General features: G+C 44.9%; 1 protein-coding gene across 3 annotated transcripts in view; it reads left to right on the top strand.

Annotated features, from left to right (window-relative positions):
• The window catches only part of LDLRAD3 (low density lipoprotein receptor class A domain containing 3), a 298,023-nt gene that overhangs the window by 165,293 nt on the left and 114,630 nt on the right, over positions 1-18,100 (top strand). The gene's annotated exons all lie outside the window — the stretch shown is intronic.

The following is an 18,100-nucleotide window of genomic DNA, read 5'->3' as shown; positions in this document are numbered from 1 at the left end:
TATATTTCTCTTCAAAACTGTAATATGCCCCAGCTGTATAATATACTGTCATGTTGCTATACTGTGGTTTTCTGAGGCATTGCCTTGTTGGGGCAATCCAGGTTGCTTATTTCCCTTAAATTACTTCTTCGGGATAAACTCTGCAGAATGAGGTGCCTGCACAGGTGTCCATTACACCTCAGCTTGCAGCTGTTAGATTTTTGTTGTTGTTGTTCTTGTTTACATTGCTGACAGCATGGTCTGTGCCTGTCAGTTTTACTGTAATATCACAGACAGTCACAGGCATCGCAACTGCTGCCCTATTTTTTTCCATTTTTGCTAATTTAGTCATCATAAAATGACAGCCTCCCAAAATGCTTTCGTTTGCATTTCTCTGATAATGAGCAGAGTTAACATTTTTCCCCCTCGTGTTTGTTTACTACTTTGTTTAGTTTTCTGTGAATTGCCTCCTTGTGTCCGGGCCCTTGGTTTTGAAGCTGTTTCATGGAAACTGAAGGATGCAGCTAGAGGATGGGACGATGAGCTTTGTTAGGGAATCTGAGGAGGACACAATAGGATAAGGCCACGTCCTCCCTCGTTAAAACTGACCGGGTACATTTCTTTACTCATGGACTCTTTCTTAGTATTTCTTCAGCGATTAGAAATACTAAGATTTAAAATGCATGTCTGTTTTAAGGCATCTGTAAGAATATATATTTCTAATGTTATAAACTGATATCTGTATGTAATCTTTCTGTTTTTCACTTAGTATTATATTGCTGTGATTCATCCGTATTGTTTGTTGGTAGAGTTTGTCTTGACTGATATTCAGCGTTCTCCTGAATGATTGTGCCATCGTTTATAGAGTTAATAAAAGTGTAAAAAGAAAAGTGAGAGAATACTTGTTAACTGCTTAGCTGTTTAGCTCATGTATTGGGAGGTAGGATAGATGATGGATAAGTTCCATGTGGTTAGATGTAGTTATTTTCAAGGTCATAGCTTTTATTTTGATTGGTGTTTATGTGATTAAAAATGAATGAAAATGAACAGATGGTCATACATAACCACTTGGTAAGAGTGGGTCACAAACCAAGGATTATGGTCAACCCAAATCTATATGCCTGAGGTTCATAGAAAAGAAAAGACAGAATCTGTCTTGGCGTAGACTTTGCCAAGGTTTGTGCAGAGAACAGCTGTGGGAGGCGAGTCTTGGGTACAAGTAGCCTCTGATTGTCTTTGCCTGGAAATGCCCTTCTTAGGTCAACTCTTCACAGTGGTTCTCAAAGTATAATCCTCAGTCTGGGAGCATCAGCATCACATGGGCCCGATTCCAGACCAGCTAAATCAACCGTTGAGGGTCGGCCCAGCCATCGGTGTTTTACTTAAGAAGCCCTCAGTGTGATTCTAATGCACACTAAAGGCTGAACTCCACCATTCTACACTCTAGAGAGGTTTATAATCTTGCCATTTGCCTAGGAATTTCCCAACTTCTTACTGAACGCAATGTATTGCTGGCCTTTACACAAGATCAACTTTTTATAAAACTAGACATGCCAATGTCTTGCCAGTAATGGATACCAAATAAGGAACAAGAATACAAAATCAAGTATTAGCATAGATAGGAAGGGTTGGGGAACAATTTCTATGGAGATTGTTTCCTATACAGTTTCTTAAGTGTGTATGTATCCTGGGCTCACTCACTCATGGTGCTCTCAGACATTCAGTGAAAAGACTCCCAAGTCCAAGACGTGGAGGTTAGGCCTGCCAGTGGTTTGGGCAACACCCTCTTCCATGCCCATCCTAATGTCTTACTGAAGCAGATTTTTGCTTGCCCTTAAGAAGAATGGCGGGTCCCTCTTTAGGCTGTTTGAAGTTCCTATTTTTTAGTTCTGCTTTTCTCTCTTTCCATATTCCATGTCTCATACATATGAGGTTTACGGAGAAAGTGGTGGACATGTGCACATGAAGCCCAACTCTTGACCGTTACCTTCCTTAGAATTTCAGCTTTGGGACTTCCTTAGCCATATGGCATCCCCTTAGAAAATAAGCTACATATGCACATGATCCCAGAAAATAAGTCCCACCAGGCAGTTGGTGACACCAGTCAGTTTCATGGGTATAACAGCCACCCCACCAAGAGGCCACTTGTGGAAGGCATTGCTGTGAGCTACCCAAGAAGAGTGACAAGAACAGGAAGGATGCCCGTTTTGCCTCTCAAATCCTGCAGAACCTACGTGGTGGCACCGTGCTCTGTACATGGTGGATTTGCTAAGTGCGGAAGACTAGAAAAGATTTCTTGGTAGGGTGTTGTTATTAATGCTGGGTTTTATTTTGCACCCTGTGTGATATGGCACCACATAGGTTTTTAAGTTACATGAGTTCCGATATCCACAATCTATTAAAATAACAAGTATTATTATTGTTGTTTAAATTGAGTGGAAAGTCTGTCTTTTCCTCAGTGGGAATCTGCCCTGCAGTGAGTGTGAGATGGGAAACAGATCTGGAGTTTTCTTAGCTGCCTGCAGTTCTGCAGCCTCATCCCTCACAGGGTGTACACACCTCCCTGCCCCGAGGGAGACTCTGGTATTGAGGTTATGTTTTCTGGTCTCGTGGTAACCTCTATGTGCAAACCGACCAACTCATTTTAGTGCTTGACCAGAGGAACCCCAGTGCATCAGTGCTATGGGAAAACTAACCACACTGAGCTCCATGAAGTATTTTCCTGAAAAATTTCAGAGCTATTTTGACTAGACAAACTGTTGCCCTATGCCACATAGGATTTAACCCACTGTCATCTTAACAATACCTTTCGATGTACCAAGTACTCTGCTAAGCACCTCTGTGCATGAGCTCATTTAGTCAAACTGTTTCCTTTCTCCTTCTGCTGGGTGTGTAGCACTTACAAATAGATCTTTGTTCTCAGTTATGTGAGGAAAAATTATACTTTATCATATTTGTCTCTATGGGGTAGAGCACACTGGCTCCAAGACCAGAAAGAGACTGCCTGAAATAATTTTCTTCCACTTTGACTAGGGTATGAAGTGGCTTCTCTACTTCAGCACACCAGTTTATGGGAGCCCCTCCTCCTTTCTCTCCTTATCTGGAATCTAGTTCCCCTCATTATCCTTGGCCTTGAAAACTAACTACAGCCTATAAGGAGTTGGGCATGAGAATGGTCCCCTGAAAGTGCAGTCATTATCCTGTCTTTGTATTCTCTATGAGGTGTTTGTGGTGGAGCTGAATTTTAATTGGGGCTTCATTGATTGGAAACAACTTGTTTCCAAGATAATTCTGAAGGAAATAGCTGGGGATCAGGCATTCTATGGCTTTTCCATTGCTTGGGAACTCTCAGTGGGACACATCTGAAAGTTAGCAGGTCCTGCCATTCACATGTTGGGTATGGCCAGCAGTCAAGTGGCCTTACAGATGTTGGCTGAATGTGGCGGGCATCCTCGGATGATTCCCACCTCCTGGTGTTCATGCCCTGGTATAATCTCATCCCTTCACATGTGATCTGGATCTTAGATCCCGTTCTTTTGGTGTGTGCCAAAATATGTCTACCATAAAATTTATCATTTTAACCATTTGTAAGTGTACAGTTCAGTAGTGTTACGTATGTTCACATTGTTGTGCAACCCATCTCCAGAACATTTTCATTTTGCAAATCTGAAACTCTGTACTCATTAAAAAATAACTCCCTATTCTCCTTCCCCCAGGCCCCTGGCAGTCATCATATTACTTCTGTCTTCATTAATTTGAAGCACTAACTCATTTTAGCACTCGAGCAAAGGGACCCCAGTACATCAGTGCTGTGGGATAACTCCAGGTACCTCGCATAGTGGAATCATGCAGTATTTAGTCATTCTTAAGTGCGTATGTATCCTGGACTCACTTACTTATGGTGCCCTAAGACGTTCAGTGAAAAGTCTCTGAAGTCCAAGATGTGGAGGTTAGGCCTGCTGATGGTTTGGGCAACACTCCCTTCCATGCCCATCCCAGTGTTTTACTGAAGCAGATTTTTTCTTGCCCATAAGAAGAATAGCGGGTCCCTCTGTAGGCTGTTTGAAGTTCGTAATTTTAAAATTCTGCTATTCTCTCTCTCCATATTCCACGTATTTGCCTTTTTGCGACTGGCTTATTTCACTTAGCATAATGTCCTCATGGTTCATCTATGTTGTAGCCTGTGTCAGAGTTTCCTTCCTTTTCAGTGCTTCATAGTATTCAGGTGTATATGTGTCACATTGTTTATTCATTCATCCACTGATGGACACTTAGGTTGCTTCCACCTTTTGACTATTGTGAATCACTATGCGAAGACATGAGTGTATGAACTGTGACTCGATTTTAACAAAGAAAATGCAGCAAAAGTGGCAGCTGTCAGTCCCCAGGCTAGATGATGGAGCCACTCTAGCGTTGTCTTTCCTGCCCTTGTGGGCTGGCTCTCTCCCACTCTCTGAGGCAAGCCAGCTGCCATACTGTGAGCCGCCATACTCCGGGGCCCATGTGGCAAGGAACTGAAGGAGGACTCCAACCAAAGCCGGCAGGAAACCAAAGCCTGCCAATAGCCACATGAGTGAGGTTGGAAGTGGGTCCACTCCTAGCGAAATGGAGATGTCTGCAGCCCAGGCCTGAGCCAGGTGTAGCACTCCTGGGTTTCTGACCCATAGAAACTGTGAGATCATAAATGTTTGTTTGTTTATGGGGTTTCTACGTTTTGGGGGTCATTTTTCTGCCACATTACATAACTGGCACCCTGAATACTTCTCAGGGGGCCTCAATTCTCACGGCTCTAACCACTGAGAGCTTGTGGTGACTCAGGTCACGGTGATCGGTGAAACCTTTGGAGAGGTCCTGTGGGGTCTTGTAAGAATAGCAAACATTTGGAGTACTAGCAGCATCTCAGGCACCATTCTCAGCTTTTCTTTCTCACAGATTCCCTCTGAGAGTGGGTGCTCTTATGACCCCCGTTTTCCAGATGAAGAAACTGAGGAGCACCAAGTTTGTTCCTGGTCAAGTCTGCACAGGGATCAGGTGGTGGAGCCACGATGGGAACTCAGATCATCACACTGATGGACAGACTTGTGTTTTCCATCACCCCATGAGGTGCAGGCTGGTACCATTAAGCTGGGCCCAGGACTTTCAGGCAGTCAATCCAACTCTTGGCCTGTGAGTTTATGGCGGAGGTTAGTGTGAAGCCTGGCACGTTTTCCATCTCTTTGTACTCCAAAAGTTTTCCTTTCTGTAAAAAAGAATAATGTGCCTGTCCACCTTCCCTCCTCATGAGGAGTGCCAGGAAGTTAAGCTCCTCTCAAGAAGCCACCAATGCCAGGAGAGTTAATTAAGTATTTTGGCAGTTTCTTTATCTTGCTTGCTGTATCCTGCTGATAAGGCTCAAGGAGAATTTGAAAAGCTGGCTGTGAGATTTGGCACCTAACTGGAAGCTAACATTGACAGCTTTGTCCTGTTTCTTCTGCAGAAGTGTGTGTGTGCATGCACGTGTGTGTGTGTATGTGTGTGTGTGTGAGAGAGAGAGAGAGAGAGAGACAGAAGTGGGGGTGTAGTTGTGAGAGTATATGCATTCTTCAAGTTGGCATTTTTGTCTGTGGGCAGGTAATAGGTAGGTGAGGGATGGCCTCCCCTGTGCCAGGCCCCTAGCTGCATGCAGGGGTGCAGAAATTATCTTGACCCCTTGTTGAATGGTGCCCCTCCCCCACTGAAATTCTTGTGTTGATGTCCTAAACCCCAGTGCCTCAGAGTGTGACCTTATTTGGAAATAGAGTCATGGGAGATGATACTTGTGAAGATGAGGTCAGACTGGAGTAGCATGGGGCTCTAATCTGAATGACTGGTGTTCTTATAAAAAGGGAAATTTGGACACCCACATCCACAGGGAGAACAGCATGTGAACGTGAAGGCAGAAATTGGGATGATGCATTTACAAGCCAAGGATTGGCAGAGATCGCCAGCAAACACCAGAAGCCAGGAGAGAGGCTCGGAACAGATTCTCACTCGCGGCCCTCAGAAGGAGCCAGCCCTGCCGATACTTTGATCTTAGACTTCTGGCCTCCAGAACCAGGAGACAATACATTTCTATTGTTTAAAGCTGCCTGGTCTGTGTTACTTCATTGCCACAGCCCTAGCCAACTAATATGGTCCCTGAGAAGTCACATTTAAGCAAGGCACAGCCATTCACTAAGTGCCAGAGCAGAAATACAGCCAAGAGGATGTGAAACTGCTGGAGAGTGATCAGAGCACAAGAGTGAAGGGACGTGAGGTTCCACCGGAGACTGGAAGGGCTAGATGCAGTGTGGGAATTGTGACAGTTGAGAAAGAATCACCTTGGTAGGGAGAGTTACTGGTCTGCCTATGGTGTGGGACTTGGTAGAGCCATGCTTGGTCAGGAGGACACCTCCCAGCCTGTATTTCAAGTTCATTTTCTGTATTTGGTGTACAGACCTCATTAGCTCTGTCTCCGCAGCAGCCCCACACCTGGAGTCAGTGGAGTCAGAACCCCTCCGTGTTCCCTGAAAGCTATGGCCTAATCCATCAACACCTCTGTGTGTTAAGGACCTTGGACAGTTGCACTTTCCCCTCCGAGTTCTAATGCCTAAATTAGCCAGTGACTGACCCTGATTTATTGCCGGATCCTGGGCTCACAGCGAATATATATGTAGCAATGAGAAGAAAGAATTAGGGACAGTGACTACTTCTTGCTTTATCTACTCAGATAGATATCTCAAATAAAACCTCAAAAGTAGGGACACCAGGAGGAGGGTCCTTAGAGCCTCTGGGCAGAGGGGCCACCAAATCAGGCTGACACTGCAAACTCTCTTGTCTTCTGTGTCCTGCACCCATGATGACCAGGTTCATTGAGGGAACTGTCTTTTAGCTACTGCTGAAATTTGGAGTTCAGTGTCCCTTCATAGTCTCCACCTACCCCAAACCCACCACCACCATATGGAGTCTGTGATAGACTGGATTTTTACTTTCAGTTCTTCACTCTCTCCCTCTGCTGTGTAACCTGCCAGAATGGCCAGAAAAAATGTCCCTGCCTGTGGGTGTGGGACTTGCTTTGGGCCGTGGAATGTTGCAGTCAGCATGAGACCAGAGGCTTGGCCTCTTGCATCTCAGTGATCTTCCTGGAGAAGGATATACCCTGGAAGCTGCTGGTCGAAGGAGAATGCAGTGGCACATGGGACAGACCTGGACCCGCCCCACAGCTCAGGATCTGTCCCAGCTGAAGCCAGCACAGCCACAGCCAATCTGCAGATCCAGGAAAGCCAGTAAATCTTTGCTGTTGTAAACCGCTGAGATTTTAAGATGTATGTGCTACATAGCAAAACTGATATTGGATCCTTAGGAAATGTCTGTCTGTATTTTTTTTTTTTTTTGAGACAGAGTTTTGCTCTTGTCACCCAGGCTGGAGCGCAGTGGTATGATCTTGGCTCACTGCAACCTCTGCCTTCTGGGTGCAAGCAATTCTCCTGCCTCAGCCTCCTGAGTAGCCGGGATTACAGGTGCCTGCTACCATATCCCACTAATTTTTGTATTTTTAGTAGAGACACGTTTCACCATGTTGGGCAGGCTGGTCTCGAACTCCTGACCTCAAGTGATCCGCCCGCCTTAGCCTCCCAGGGTGCTGGGATTACGAACATGAGCCACTGTGCCCAGCCTCTGTCTGTAATTTAACAGGTGTAGTCGTGTGCTCCATAGTGACATTGCAGTCAACCACAAATTACATACATATATGACTGTGATCCCATGAAATTATAATAGCATGTTTTTACCGTATTTTATCTATGTTTAAGTACACAAATACCTGCCATTGTGTTACAGTTGCCTACAGTATTCAGTAGAGTAACATGCTGTACAGGCTTATAGCCTAAGAGCAACAGGCCGTACCATATAGCCTAGGTGTGTAGTAGGCTGTTCCATACAGCTTTATGTAAGTTCACTCTATAATGTGCGCACCATGATGAAGTCGCCTAAGGATGCATTTCTTAGAATGTATCCCTGTCATTAAGCAACACATGACTGTATTGTGCTAGGCACTATGCCCAGGAGGCAAAGGCACATACCAAATTTTGTTAAATCTTAAAATGCCGTCTGTTGTAAAAGCCATCATTATTTTATGTTTGGCCGAGAAAGAGACAATACTGACCATTAAATTATGGCACACGGTTGCTTTTAAGATGCATTCCAATTTCAAAATGTGAAGTTGTAAAAAAAAAAAAAGAAAATTCACATCTTAGAATTGAAGAATGGTAATAGGGAGCCAGACAAATGTGGCCTCCGCTCTGCTAGAGCTCATACTCTGTAGGAAAAGCAGGTGTTGGGTTGGTTAGCAGTAGCATGAGGGATGTGTTGCAGGGACAGGTGCGGGGCGCTCTGGGAGTGAATGGCAGGGCAGTCTGTGGGGTGCTGAGGCTTTCTCAAGATAATGATGCTGAAGTTGAAAACAGAAGGTTGGGTAAGAGTTAACTGGATGAGAGAGAGGAGGGTCGGGGCAGAAGGATCCTTCCATGCAGAGAGAACGGCAGGTAAGCGGATCCCGAGGTGAGAAACCGCGTGATACATTTGAGGAACTGGCAGATCCACGTGGCTGCCCTGCGGTAAATGTCAAAGAAAAACCAGAGCTAGATGGTAAAGCTCTAAAAACAAACTTTATCTGGAAAAATGGTTGCCATCAGGGAAAAGAGACCTCAGTATAGAACTGGTTCAATTCCAAATATAATAGGAAAAGTGGAAATTTTTAGCCAAGCCATCGGGTGGGTGGAAAATTACTAAGGGGAGACATCAGGGTAAGGAGGGATTCTGACTCAATGGTCCTAACAAGATTCTCACTGAAGGCAGGCCAGGTGATCAGACATCACTGGGAGGATGGTGGAGGACGCGGAACAGGATCAGATACCAACAGTGAGCATGTGGCAGATGGAGGATTTTGCTAAACTGACTCATCAGGGCTCTTGCTAGAATCAGACAATGCAGAGAGGAATACAGAAGCCCCAAAGCTAAGGCCTCTTTGAGAAGAGAGCTCAGAAGAGCTGGAGCGGAGTTTGGTCGAGGAGAGAATCTTTGTCCTGGACTGGGGAAGAACAGCCTGCAGGGAAGCTGGAGTGGTCCGTCGTGGCCTGTCTGCAGATTGGGGGTCTGGGAAACCACGTGAAGGATGTTGAACTCTCTCCCGTGGGCCGTGGGAAGTCACACATAAGACACGTTGAAGGTGGTGACAGTGGGAACATAGGAGGATGGTTTCAGGAAGTATTTCAGGCTAATATTGCTAAGATTTGATGAAAAACTGGATGAGAGTAGCTGGTGGTCTATCACCATGGGGATACTAATTTTGTGGAACTGGAGAATCTGCCGTATTATTTTCTGATTGTTTTTGCTTTCCACTTTGCTGCTCCAGGCCCCCCACTAGCCTGGGTAATTGAGAGTAAAAGAGCTTATGCTTTTGGAAGAGAGAGACCTTTGCCAAATAGAACCAAGTGACTAAGCAGGCAGAGATCATTTCTACAGAAATCATGTAGGGCATGTGACAGGAGAAGGGCTAATTTTAGTTTAGTTTTTCAAATATGAATGGGAAAAAACTTTATATTTTTAAAAAATAGTAGTCTGCGTTTAGGGGATCCAACCAAAAATGTCACAACCTGGAATTTGAAGAGTGGTCAGTATTTACTCCAAATCTGTGGCTGCCAAGTGATGTCAAGAGCTTCGTTAGGGAGTCCGTAAGAAAGAATCATCACCCTTAAGGAATTCCTGTAGATTTTCGTAGAATGAAACTGCTGGAGGCCCATTTAACAGGAAGAATGTGGAAGCCTTTTTCCCACTTTATTTAAGAGTTTGAAAGCCCAGCTTGACTGAGAGAGGCAAAAATGCTGACTCCATTAGAAGAAACTGAAGGAGGCTGGAAGAGGTTGATTACTGCCTTTCTGTACAGGTGGGGTTTTCTTCTTAGTAATTGAGTATTTGCATCACAAAACGTTCCTTTTCTTTATCCACAGCAGCAGGAGCTTGAAGATTTCTGAAACGCCCTTCGTTTAGAAGCAAGTCAGAATGATTCTGTGCTCAAAGACAGTAGTTGCTTCCTGATCACTTTGCTACTGTGGTAATCTTCAGGGCTGTTTGTTAGTCTCCTCCATTCCTATCAGGTGCAGGCTTCCCCTCTTCTTCCCTCTCCTAGTTGGTCCCTGCCTCTGTCCTGCCTCTCTTTCCCTGGGGGAATGGTGGAATCCAGCCTGGACCCCTGGCAGAGTGGATTCCACCTGAGATGAAAGGACTGAGTTTTAGAGAAGTCAGGGATCGGTGTAGAGCTTGCTGTCTCTCTGCAAGTTTGCTCTGCAAGTTTCTGGAGCCCTAAGACTGCTGTGTGGTGTTGCTTGATTGTAGAGGAGGCATTTGTCTCTCCATGAACTGACGGCCATGGCTCTTAACTCCCCGCCCCCCAACACCCTTTGACTCTCTTGACTCTGACATTCATTCATGCACACATCATTTGCAGAGTGCCTGCAATTGCCCAGTTTCACCCAGGTACTGGAAGAAAAACAAACTATTACAGATCAGATCAAAGTTGCTCACAGTCCTGCAAGGGAGAACCATAATAGCCTGCAGATAATTACCCTCAAGTGTGATAAATGCAGTAATAGAGGAAGGAGCAGCACACCATGGGAGCGTGAGGCTGGCGAGGAGTGACAGTTTTTCCTAGGGGGATATGGCAAAGCTTCAGATAAATGAAATTGCTGCCCGGTCTTTATGGTTACATAAAAATGGACCTGAAAGCAAATGTGGGGCTGGGCATCCAGCCAGAGACAGAATAGTATATCCAAAGACAGAGATTCTGTATGGCTGGAGCAAAGTGTTCATGTGTATGTGTGTGGGGACTGGAAGATGTGAAACTGTTAGGTTGCATTGAGGCTGGCTCCTGGGGGGCCCCTCCCTGCAGGTTCCAATGAGAAGGTGGAGACAGAGGAAGAAACCCAGGAGAAATGAGATGTTCCATCCTGAAAAAGGAATTCATAGGCGCAGCACATTATCACTGCATGCCTTGAGAATTCTGCCTGTTCTTGCATCTTATTGATCCCTGCTAGCCAGCTGGCAGGGGGAGCCTGTGGAATCAAGGAATCGTAGATCTGTGAATTTCTTGGGGTGAGAAGAGTTTGGGAAGCTCAGTGACCATGGGCTGGATATCCTCGCCCTCCTGCTTCCAACAAGTGGCTTGAAAAACTTACCTGGGTTATGTAATGAAGTCAAGTTATTTGTTTTTTTGGCCCCAGTTTGACTTCCTGACAGCTTTGTGGCCAGTGAAAGGTGAAAATATGCTCTCTGTTACAAATATGTCAGTTCTTATCTCACCCTCCAAGTACTCCAAGCACCAATTTCTTGTTTCCAGCTTTTTTTCCTCCCTGGAAACCCACCATATCGTCAGGCTGGTTCATCGTTAGTTCATTTTGTGGAATGCCTCTAAATGACGCCTACCCGTCTTCTCCCATTAGTTCTCTTCCTCAAATTTTCGTGCCCTTCATCATGTGTCTGCTGTTCAAATTTGCGTCAGTAGGTCGGCTGCTATTGAAGCCCTCCTTTTTCTTCTTTAAGAACATTTATTTGTACCTCTACAGCAGAAATAGGGAAATGGTATAAGTTTGTGCAAACCGTGCTTTATGAAATGGATCCTCATAGCCCATCCTTTTTTTTTTTTTTTTTTGTAGAAAGTGATTTATTTAAAGAGAGAGAGAAACAGGAGAAGGAGAGAGAAAGAAATAGCTAACTCTCACACTGAGTGAGAGAATCCAGAAAGACAGAATCCAGGAGAGGAAAACAGCTTCTACACTGAGTGGAAGGGAACAGAGAGATGGAGTTTAGGAGGGGAAGACAGGCTTCCACGAGAGAGTGTGGAAGGGGACTCCAGAGGGAAATCCAGAAGAGAGAAAGATGGCTTCCATGAATGGAGTGTTCGTGGAAGGGGACTCGAACATGGAGTCCCAGCACATCCTTTTTAATGCAGGCTTGTTGTTGCAACATTATTCCTAGATTTTCAAAATCCAACCAACATGGATACCTCAGCTACTCCGAAACCCTCCTTTTTGCAGAGCGCATTGCTAGGTGCTGAGTCAAGAGGATTCCTAGGATCTGCTTCATTCTAGTAGCTTATTTTCTAGTTGAAGAGAAAGACCAGGGATACACAACCACCTCTTTGACCAGTACTCATTTGAGAAATGTTGCATAAGGCCTTCTGTTTAAAAGTATACATGAATTCCTCATATATCCAGAGTACCAGGGTACATAATGTATGTTGTATTAGTTGTCCTGTCCTTAGCAACTTCCAGACCATGCAGTCATGACCTTTGGAAGGGGCACCCTTCTGCTCTCCAAGACACCTCCCTGCCACCTCAATCATTTTTGACCAAACCAGAAGTGGACAATTGACCCTAGGCTAGTTGGTTTACCCATTGGCCAGTAACAAATCAGAATGCCTCTTTCAAAGACACTCAGGACTGAATCAACCTTAGGATGCTAAGAAGATCATTATGAATAGGTTACAGTCGCATAGAAACCACAGCTGGGAAAGGCAGAATTCACAGTAGAGAGTGGTAGTCCACCTAGAGGCCAGCCCAAAAGGCCAGAGGTGGCAGTCTCCGAAAGATAGATGGAGAGAGTATTTGCTTTTTTCTCAGATGTTTTTCCAAATCCCCAGAATGTCCAGTGTCTGCCTTTTCACTGAAGCCTCTATTTTCTAAGGTAAACCTTTCCCTTCATTTTGAACTGATTTGAGTGGATTGCAAACTCTTATCAAGAATGATCAGTGTCAGTCATTCATGGAGCCATGGAAAACCTATATTGCATACCTCTGACAAACAGGAAGGAATAGGAAGACAGGGAAAAGATTCAGAAAGACAGATATGCGCACATCTTTTGAGACATTTTGGAGATCTAGTTTCTAGGGTTTCTTCTATGATTCTTTCTCACATTAGGTTCTTAGAGTGGAATATTTGACGTGGCCCAGGGATTCTGTATTAGTTAGAACATAGCCCAAGCTGCTCTAACAAAGAGATCCCATCGTGAAGTGACTAAAATGAGACAGAGGTTATGGTTTAATAAGTGCCTTAAATAAGGAAATTATCTCACCTGGAATACCCCAGAGGTGAGCAGTTTAGGCCAACAGGGAGCTCTCCCCTCTTCAGGAATTCCAAGACTGCTATAGCAGTTACTATTTCTGAGACATCAGAAAGGAGGGAAGTACAGAAGGAGCAAGAATGAAATTTTTAAAAATAAAGAAAAAGAGCAAACAAGAAGACTAGGACAGATAGCTTGATATGTAAGGAGATGACCTGAAAGTTACACATCACTTTCACTCATGATCTGGTTGCCTGATCATGGCATATTCATATGACCACACCTAGCTGCAAGAGAGGCTGAGCGATGTTTTCTTTCTCATTGTGGGTACTTAAATTGCCTTTTATATCCTAGGCATAGAAATCACATAGCATCACTTTTTTTTTTTTTTTTTTTGAGACAGAGTCCTGCTCTGTCACCCAGGCTGGAGTTCAGTGGTGTGATCTCAGCCCATTGCAACCTCTGCCTCCTGGGTTCATGCTATTCTCCTTCCTCACCCTCCCAAGTAGCTGAGGCACGTGCCACCACACCCAGCTAATTTTTGTATTTTTAGTAGAGACAAAGTTTTGCCATTTTGGCCAGGCTGGTCTCAAACTCCTGACCTCAGGTGATCCACCTACCTCGGTGTCCCAAAGTGGTGTGGTTATAGGCATGAGCCACCATGCCTAGCCAACTTCTGCCATACTCTATTGATCAAAACAATCAGGACTTTCTATAATATTATGAAAAGGCAGAAAGGGAGATTGGATGGGTACAGGGATTGATTAGCCACAGTCTTTGCCACAGACACTTTTGGACCAAGCCAACAGGTCAAAGGTTAGCTTATGCGGTAGCATGGGCTGTAGGTTTTTTTTTTTTTTTTGCACTGACCAACATCTGAACTTTTAGAAGACTTTTGGAAGATTTGTTGCTGCTGTGACATCAGTTCACAGAGCCTGAGAGAAGACCCTCAGTTCATGTTGTCCCTCCTTGGGCTCACTCAAGCGAAATGGGTCTGAGTTGCAGCACCCTGCAGTGCCAGCAGAGAGAAACTGCCTTTTGGGGCTGAGAGACGTCCCGCCATGGCTGCCTGTTCTCCCTTGCCCCAAATGTCAAGTGGAAGAGGTGCCTTCATACATAGGCTTATGTATTGTAAGCCTGTTGTGACCCTCAAAGAGCCAAGCTTTTATCTTGATTTTGGAGTGTGATCAAGGTTACAGTTGTTCTCCAGATGACAGGAATCTGACTTTGGTTTTACTTTTTTCATAGAGGTCAGCTGGCCTCAAATTTGGGCCAATTTGCATCTGAAGAAAATCTCCAAGGACAGATGCTTTGTCCTCATTAGCTAATTTGTCAGTCTTTCCTGTGTGGTACAGAACCTTTTATAGATATTTCCCCAAACTTATTTTGGCTGGCCAGTGCCTGCCTACCTGCTTTCTTTCTGGAAATGCGCTGTGTACTCGCAGGGACGTGACTCCATGGTGTGTCTCTCTTCCCAATACATTCCCTTTCCCCTATCCACAGCCCTGTTACTTCTGCCTTTCTTCCACTCTCAGTGCAGCAGTTTTAAAGTACATCCCCAGATTCTTTGGTGCTCCTACCTTTGAGAGGTAGAGACTGTGTCCCCGCCTCTGGAAACTGGGCCAGCTGTTGCAACTATTTTGATCAATAGGGTATGGCAGAAGCGATGCTATGTGATTGCTATGACTAGGATATAAAAGACAACACAGCTTCTTCTTGTTGTCCAGAATACCCCTCTTGTAAGCTTTGGCCACCATGTAAATGTGGTGCCCTGAGGCTGCCATATTGTGAGGGAGCCCAAACTATCTATACGAAGAGAACATGGAGAAACCAATGAGAGGAGAGAAATGCTTGGGCCACCCCTGGCTGCTTCAGCCACTGCTGTCCCAGCTTCAGATACTGTCTGACTGCAATGACTTGTGAGACCCTGAACCAGAACTACCACTTCCTTCCCAAATTCCTAAACCACAGAAACTCTGAGAGGTGATAAAAATGGTGTTAAATTTGGGGATGATTTGTTATATAGTAGTTGCTGATTGGAACCTCAGTCAATGAAAAGACATCTCCCTGCTGCATCATCAGTGTGCTTGTCTTAATAGAGAAGCTAATAGGTACCCATTTTCACAGAGTCTTGCTTTTCCTAGGGGCAGCTCGAACTTTTCACTGGGTTCCCATTTCCCAAGAGAGCTTTCATGTGGCCCTTGTGTTTCTGAACTCTGTCAAAGATGACCACTCCCTGATGTTGCACATGATGACCAGAAAGGCTACTGACCTCAAGCTCTGCTGTGTCATGTCTCGGTCACACAGAGCTAGTCCTCATCACCCCAGTCACATCCCCAAAAGGATGCCCCGGTCTCTCCTCACCTCAAGCATCATCCACCGAGGCTGTGTATGGTGCTTCTGATGGAAGCTGAGCCTGAGTCCCTGACCTCTCACTTCCTTGGCATGAGACTGAAGCCTGAGATACCTTTACTTTCTCTGTGCAAGGCCTTTGCTAGGCATGGAGGATACGGAGGAGAACATTAGATGTGAGAAAGTTTTTTAAAAAAAAATCCTTCAAGCTTTGGGTATAAATTTCAGGATCAAGCTGATTTTGTAAGGCCTCCCCCTTACATTAGCATGTATATTAACATATTCATGATATAAAACATTAAGATCCCAGGCTCTGCATAGGTCAGATGGCAGCTGTACCACTTAGTAGCTCTGTGATTTTGAGCAAGTGGCTTAACCACTCTGAACCTCTTCAACACAAAGGCAACCAGGCCTGCCTCTAGGATTGCTGGGAGGAAATGTGAGAAAGGCTGTCCAGCACTTAGCATGTACTCCAAGTGTGAGTTCCATTCCTCATGGGCCACCATTCCCCTGTATAACCAGCAACCATCAGAGCTACCAGCTTAAGCCATTCTATCTTTGGAGAAACATCAGATTGAAGAACCAGATGGGCTCTCCAGGGTACTCTGTCTCTGACAGCTGACAAGGGTTTTGTTTTTCCTGCTTACCAGCAAGGCACCAGGGTCCCAGCTTGGTTCCATCTGGCATCTTACTTCCTGGCCTAATAAAAAAGGAAATGCCGGTGGAATGGTCACATATAGCTGGGGGTGAAGCAGACCCTCTTCCAGGAAGGCAGGGATAGGGGGATGCTCAGAAGGGTCTTCTGTTGTCTAAAGTGCCCACTATATCTCCCTCAATTGTGTTCAGAGAAACTGCATTATGGGTAACAGAGGTGAATCTCATATTAGCCTTTGTTAATTCAGCATATATTATTGAGTGTTAGGCACCTGGGATGCATCCTTGGGCAAGAGAGACTCCCTGCATTATGTGGTTCTCTTCATTTCAGTGATTGGCACCTCAGATATCAAGGGTGGGAACTAATAAAAGAAAAAAGAAAAAAAGAAAGACAGGCATTAGTTTAAAAGCCACATGTAATTCTTGATTAGTTTGGGGAAGTTAACCGTATTTTGATTATTTATCAGTACAAAGACTTGCCTTGTGCTTGCCTGAGCAATCTTTTTTTGTTTTTGAGATGGAGTCTCACCCTGTCACCAGGCTGGAATGCAGTGGTGCCATCTCAGCTTACTGCAACCTCTGCCTCCTGGGTTCAAACAGTTCTCCTGTCTCAGCCTCCGGAGTAGTTGGGACTACACGTGCGAGCCACCATGCCCAGCTAATTTTTACATCTTTAGTAGAGATGGTGTTTCACCATGTTGGCCAGGCTCGTCTCAAACTCCTGTCCTCAGATGATCTGCCTGCCTTGGCCTCCCAGAGTACTGGGATTACAGGTAGCCTGGCCTGCCTAAGTAATCTTTTAGAACAAAAGTTGTAAGGTAGAAACTAGAAGGAAAGGGAAGAAAGAGCCTCTGAGATCAGTGATCCATTCTAGACAATCACACTTAGTGACATTTGGTGTAGATGAGTCACCTTAGACTAATTTATGGTGTGTTTTCTATTAGAATTGCAAAATTCTCTCACTTGCAGGGTGTTAAAATCTGACTTCACATCATATTTAATACATACTATATTTAAAACTGGGCTATAAACTGAAACACGAAGCAAAAACTAGAAAGAGCTGCGCTCGTTTGCTGACATCTGAACTGATCTTGGTTTGGCCATTGTCATTTTCATTTCCACCATGCGACTTTCTGTATTTCGGTAATGTATTTTGGATTTGAACCATACCATGAATTATCAGATTTACTTAAGTGGGACAAAGCTAAAGCATCGGAACCCCACAGCAGAGCTGGAACTGAACGGCTTGTTGCCTGGCTCCCTGGTTCCCACCCAGCGTGACGGTGTGATTGGCAGCATGACAGCTGTGGCTGCTGTGGTGTCTGCAACCAAGCTGCCGCCTCAGCTCTGCTCCGATTCAGGGGCGGGGTCTGTGATGGCCTAGATGTCTTAAATGGTGGATTCTCCACTGTGCCAACCCTTCGACTCCTGATATGGTAGTAAAATTCAGATTATTATGTAAGATATTTATGAACATTGGTGGAAAGATCTGGAGAGTGGAAATGAGTGTGATCAGGGCTGTATGGAGAGGCAAAAGTTATCAGAGGACAAGGCAGCAAGGCCAGCATCAAGAAGTGTTCGGAGCTAGAAGAGTTGCCCTGGAGAACATCTAGTTATAGTGATCCTCAACCAAAGGGGCCAAGAGAGGGCATTTGGAAATGGGGATGGTGAGTTTCACAGTGTTGGTGTAGGGGTGGATACATGATTGGCATTTAATCACAGGGTCAGGGAAACTGCATGGCCTCCATTATAGGGTAGTCTTGCAAAGCAAAGAATTGTCCCATCCCAAATATCAGTAAAACTCTGGTTGAAAGGTGTTAGACCAACTCTTTTGTTTTATAGAGGAGAAAATGGAGACCCAGAGAGATATGTGATTTGTCCAAGGTCACACAGTTAGGAAACGGCAAGAACTGGGCATGGGAACCCGGTTCTTTGGACCTTAAAACTGAGGTGTGTTTTCATCATGCTCCTTGGAAGGGGAAAAAAATAAGGCGTTGTGATGAAA

This window comes from Sapajus apella, unplaced genomic scaffold (assembly GCF_009761245.1).
Source record: "Sapajus apella isolate SASKATOON/1434 unplaced genomic scaffold, GSC_monkey_1.0 scaffold14, whole genome shotgun sequence".
Classification (NCBI taxonomy): domain Eukaryota; kingdom Metazoa; phylum Chordata; class Mammalia; order Primates; family Cebidae; genus Sapajus; species Sapajus apella.
The sequence above is the reverse complement of the archived record's forward strand: the minus strand, read 5'-3'. Positions and strand labels throughout refer to the sequence as shown.